Source organism: Ambystoma mexicanum, chromosome 6q, assembly GCF_040938575.1.
Source record: "Ambystoma mexicanum isolate Mex_15411 chromosome 6q, UKY_AmexF1_1, whole genome shotgun sequence".
NCBI lineage: Eukaryota > Metazoa > Chordata > Amphibia > Caudata > Ambystomatidae > Ambystoma > Ambystoma mexicanum.
In genome coordinates this window covers 713286859-713293208 of record NC_090937.1, presented here as the reverse complement: position 1 = coordinate 713293208, position 6350 = coordinate 713286859, and positions in this window count along the sequence as shown.

Below are 6350 nucleotides of genomic sequence, written 5' to 3'. Positions count from 1 at the left end.
TTAGAATGAAGGGAAAACTACTATCCAAAAGAAACCTTACATCCACAACTGGTACTCCAACAAACGCATCTCCCTGCGCAAACACAAACAGGCCTTACAACACCTCTGGAGAAAAATCCTCTCCACTGACAACGAAGAAGCATTTCACACTGCAGCCAAAACCTACAAAGCTGCCGTCATCTCCACCAAATCATCGATCTATAATTATAGAATCAGCAAAGCTAGAACAAACACTGAAGAGCTCTTTAAAATCTTCAAAGAACTTGAAGTCCCAGCACCCCCTACCACCAACTTTCCCAAGGACAATGCATGGTACACTACTGTTCAAGCAGCACTATCCATCAAAACCACCAAATTGAGAAAAAACTATTCTCAAGAAAGCATTGCTTACTGCCAAAGACGCCTCCCTCAAGAACCTCAACCCCCAGTCCTTCCTGCATTCCAGTTCCCCCGTCTCCCCCTCAGATGTCCTCCACATCATCCAACACCTTAAACCCTCCAACTGCAAGGGTTACCTCTGCCCCGCCCACATCATGAAAATGTGTGCTGAGAACCTGCCACCCATCATCTCAAATTCATCAATGCCAGAGCTCTGTCCCAGCTTCTATCAAGGAAGCCTGGGTCACCCCCCCTCATAAAAAAAAAACAGCCTCGATCCGGCCCTCTCCACCATCTAACGCCCCATTACCACTGTTCCTTACCTAATCAAAATCCTAGACTGTATGCCAAGCCTACCTAGAATCCAACAACCTACTGGGCACCCGCCAATCAGGCACAGCACAGAGACTGCCCTCCTTGACCTCAAAATCCATCTCGATGGCATCTGCGATACCAGCCATCCTCCTCGACCTCTCTGCAGGCCTCGATCTTGTTGACCACAACATTCTCTGCCAACACCTCACCACCAAATTCAACTTCTCCACAGAAGCCACCAGCTGGATCCAAGCCTTTCTCAGCTAGCAATCCTCAAGGGTCTTCGCAGGCTCGGAAAGCTGCTGACCCCTTACCTGTACCCTACGGTCCCTCAGGGTTCCTGCAATTCACCCACTCTGTACAACATGTATACTAAACCCCTGTTCGACCAGCTCGATAACCTCAGGATCCTCCATACAAACTTTGCAGACACCCAAATTCTGCTAACACTAACTGGTAACCACGCCACTGATTGCGCAAACATTACTCTGGTCTACAGCATCATTCTTGCCTGAATGGCGATACACCATCTCTGCCTGAGCTCCTCATAGTAGGCCCCCCCGTAAGGTCTTAAAAGGCTAAACCCTGCCTTTGCATCCTTCTGCATTGACGGAAACCCTACCAGCATCACAAGCCATGTGGAAACACTGAGTGTTCACTCAGATGCAGAATTATCCATGCACAAACATGTCAAGGCCCTTGCCTCCTCAGCGGCCTACACCACCAGACTCAATCTCAGCAGAAAATTCATATCCACTGACAACTGCCTCACCGTCGCCAGAGCCATTATAGGCAGTAAACTGGACTATTGCAACGCCATCCTTGCAGGCATCGCCTCTAAAAATCTGGTTAACCTTCAGCTGATCCAAAACAATGCCCCCGGGCTGTATGGGGCCTCAAGCGCTCGGACCACAACTCCCATGCCAGACGTGGCGCTCATTGGTTGCCTATCAAAGCACGCATTGATTTCAAGATTCTCTCCCTAAGACACAGATGCATCCACAATACTGCACCCTCCTTCCTCACCCAACGCATCTCCAAAACAACCAAACTCCCCTGCCTACGTTCCTTATCCACCTCGTCATTAGCCATCCCTAGATTCTTGAGAAAAAGAGCTGGAGGACCTTGCTGTGGAATGCCCTACCTCTCCACATCCAAGAGCAAGCATCCTACCTCATCTTCAGAAAACTGCTAAAAATCTGGCTGTTTGACAAAAACGACTAATCTGAATTTGGGGTATCCCTCCTGGACCATAACTGACTCTCTGCAGCATTTACTAGCATGCTTATGTACCATATTTCTACCTGTGTTCTGTTTCCTAAGTTTTATCAGCGCTGTGATACTTACGGGTTTGGGCGCTGTCATCAAATGCAATGAATAAATATATTTTGAGAACATATATATATGAGATATTAAAGACCAGGCAGACACTTGTTTAAATCCAAGAGACCTTCAAGTATTGGAGCCATTTTATGCCTAATTTCTCTGTCATATTGATATAATTGCTAGTGTATTCAATGCCTTCACCATAGTTGGCTCAATTTCTAGCACCTTCTTTCCAAAGGGATCACATTTTCTGCCTTCTCTATCAGAAGGCATTTGGCACATGGGTTTGCTGTATGCATGGGTGATGCAACTGAATCAGGTGTTTGTTGGACCCTTAAACATTTTGGGGAAAATCTAGTACCTTAAACATTTTCTCCAGTCATCCCTTATGGTGCGGTTCAGAGAACAGGGTTCACACCGTCAATGAACATTCCCAACCGCTGTCTAGAATTGGCACAGAAGAGAGAAAAAAAAAATGTCGGTTCATTAATGGAACAAACGAAACATAGCAAGCCTTCATCATTATGCTAATCAAAAATCCAATGTCATCCGGGGGGTGCACCATGGTGGGTAATTTGGAGGTCCCTCTTGGGGGGGGGGGTTATGTCTTCTTCCCACATGTCACCGTGACAAGAATTACAGGTGGTTTCCATATTCTATGGGTCATGTGGTTCCTCATCCAAGACTACATTAGGAGATTTTCCTGTCTTGACCTGCAATACCAGGAGTCCGTAGTATTGTTTTACCAGGATTTTACTCCATTAGTGCAGAGGACCCGACTGTCATTTCTGGCCGCTAAATGCTTGCTGAGAGAGTGGGTCCTACAATATGCTTTGCTATACCTTTCCAGGCTGCGTATAATCCATGATAACAAGACTCCTTCTTTTTAATATCCAGCTGAAGTGATTTCGTTTGTGGAGTCCTTGCCTAAAGGTTGATAGGGAGGAGTCTGGGGATGCACTGCACTGTGGCAAAGTATTGCTCCCATGCTGTTTCTTTTTGCAGGGGACTCCTTTGTTGGGGGCGGGAAGGTGCGGGGCATTGGTTCTTTTGGCTATTATTGAACACTGTTGTCGTTTTCTGATGGTTATGTAACGAAGCAGATCAGATGCTTATTATCCTGTTATGTAATTGGCCTCCACCTCTGGAGGGCTTCTCTTGCTGGTTGGGCCAATTAAGTCGCTGAGTGCAGCGGCCCTGGGTAGGTGCCCAGGGTGGGGTGGTTGGGAGAGGGGGGGATGTCACTGTAGGTTGGGTGCAGCAAGGATGGCAACTGGAGGGTTCAGACAGGAGTCATACACCCTCCTCAGCTGAAATGCGTGCAGCCTTAACAACCATGGTAAAATGCATAAGTGTCACGGCCAAGGAGTATCTCAACTCCTTCCTGACCACGGAAGCCGAATGGAAGTCGACCCTCCCACCTTTGTAGGCACGTTTCCTAATTATTAGATAATAGGTAACCTTGAGGCAGCCAATTGGGCGAAGGGGGTTAGGGAGAGTTGTGGATAGGGGAGTTTAGGAAAACCGGATAGAGGTTTAGGGAAGTTGCTTTTGGATAGGATGGAGACATACAAACATGCACCTTGTTGAACCATATCCTGCTTAGGTACCATGTACCATTACTCCCTCTGGAGGAAGTGTCTTGATATACTAAACCTTTACCCGAGAGTGTCCCTTCTTGGTTCAGGACTCCACACACCCGTAAGCACACTCTTTCTTATTTAAGGGTGTGGAAGGTAGTTTCCTGCCAATTACTTAACATAATGCACCGCAACAAACAGTAGCACATAAAGCAGCTATCTTGAAACAAACATTGCGTATGGCCCAATTTACAATGAAGTCACCAGATTTGCCTGAGATCCTTATAGCACACACAGATAGATATAACTGAAAAGGAGCTTCCAGCCCCTATAAGCGTTTGTCATAAAGGGCGTATATGTAGCAGACAAAATGTAAGTGCAAACACTGAAAGCACATGCATAATCACAGGTTCAACTTTCCTTTCCTAATGCGCTTTCAAGCACATATGTGAGTCTTTGAAAACGTTCCTCAAGTGAGCAATATTCCAACAATTGCTAATACGTGTCCCCCTCCCAAAAAATAGCTGATTTCAGGGGGTCCTTCTGGAACCACCCCAGGCAAAGTTATGCAGGTGATGTATCACTGCAGCCACATCTCGCTCTCTGCTCCTGAACGCTGGTAAGCGAAGCACAAGGAAGCCAATGCTCCAAGTCTCTGTTGCCACCACACCCCCAGTCCCAGGTCTGCCTCTGCACAACATTGCTCCTGCCTCCTCCGGCTCGTGTCCACCAAAAATCACTTGCAAGCGGCACAGGCCGGGGAGGAGCTTTTCAAAAGCCCCCATGACCTTGCGTGCGTGACGCATATGCTCCCTCCACAAGTCATGAGAGTTGTAGTTCAACGCAGTGCAGGGACGCAACATACCACACCTCGAGGGCTTATTAGCCCATGTGTTGTGACTCCAGCCGCAACCCTCCCCATGCTGAACCCCAGCTGCCCAGTTCCTCACAAAAAGGTACTGGTGTATGGGGAGTGTAAGGAAGGCATGGCATCAAACAGTGAAGACAGACACAAGTGATCACAGTGCAAGTGTGTTCATTGAGCTTCAATGGGTTGGATGAACGCCTATCTAACCCTAAATCTAAGGATGTGATCAAGCTACAACCATCAAAGTAAAAATAACAGTCTTAGTGGAGTCTTGTTGAAATAAAAAGGGCCTATACTAATAAACCTATTGCCAATTCTTACTTCTAAATACAAATTGTGTGGGGAAAATGATGTATGTAAACGAAAGTGTTCAAGAAACAATATGTCAGGACAGATGAGTGATAAGCTTCCCCTTCCCCACGTTTCAGCATGGGACAAGGCGTCATACTTGATCTTGGAACACACTGTAGCTTCTTTGAGCACCATGATGCAGTTGAAAAATCAAATAAGACCTTCTGCGATAAAGTCTCTCATTCTCCACAAGTCTGTCGGTTGCAGAATTTCATGGGTTACCTAAACAACACAAAGTTCTCTCTCCTCAAAAGTTCACTGTCCTTCCTTTTCAGATATAACATTCACTTTGGGTCTCCCTCAGCCGGACTCAGACCCTCTTCTTACACAATGTCTCAACGGTTCTCCCTCGATCAGGCTCGGAACCCTTTTTAACAACTCAAAAGGCACAATAGGTCTCCATCAGCCGGGCTCGGACCCACTTGTGAATTGCAAGCCCAATAGGCCTCCCTCCCGGGCTTAGGCATTGGTAGAGTTCAGTTTAATGAGTATTTCACTTATGTCAAAGACATTTGATTGTGCAAAGGATTCTCAGACCCTCGCATGACCACTTTGATTTTCTAGTATCGGATTTCTATTCAAATATCAAAGTTTTGCTGTTTTGTTTCTTTGTGAGACACCTTTTGACAGAGACCTTTGATTGAGCACCCACGTGGTGCTGGACCACTCTGCAAACTTATATCTTTTGTTTCATAAAACGTTCAACACACTTATCAGCTTTCTGTATTTTACCCGTGCCTTTCATCAAACACTTCAACGTTCGCTCTCCGAGGATACATTGTTGCCACTCAGAACCTTGATTTAAACACAGACTGACCTCCTACTGTTCCTCCCGACTCACCGGCTGTGATGAAGGTTCGGTTTTCGGCTTTGATTCGGGAGCCAAGGACAATACCGCGGGAGCTGCTGTTTCTCCTTGACTCAGCCAGTCATGAAGGAGGGCCCTGGGTATCTCAGACACACAGAATAAGATTCTCTTGCTTCACTACTGGCTTTACACATGCTGCTTTTAAATCCTCAAAAGTATAACAATCACTCGTTGTTAAGCTCAAGGGCATCTCCCTAATTTCTCGCTCTTCTCAACAGGTTGTCTTTCTCCATCGATTCAGCTGTGGCCTGGAAGATACAGCTCCTTCGTGTGCTCTGCCTCGCTCAAAGTGTGCTCTTGTGCTCCGCCTTTTATCCGTGTGGGGGAAGTTCAATGGAGATCAGGTGCGAGTTGTTAACTGCGATTGCGTGACTCTGCCTGACCATGGTAATGGGACATGTCCAGTATATTGTTTGGGCACTAGTCTGTTTTCTCCCAGAGCAGGCTGTCTGTGTAGCAGTGTTCATGAAGGGGGGGGGGGGGGGATTACAGTCCCCAGATATCCTACCTGGTAGGATGAGGATGGGTCAAAGGGATTATATGGGGATACCGCATCTCGCCACAAGGTGTCCCACTCCGAGAGGGACCCTCACCCAGGTGATCCTCTTGCACTGGCCCACCCCCAGGAACTGGTTCCAAAAGTGATGGCCGTGTCCTGGCCATC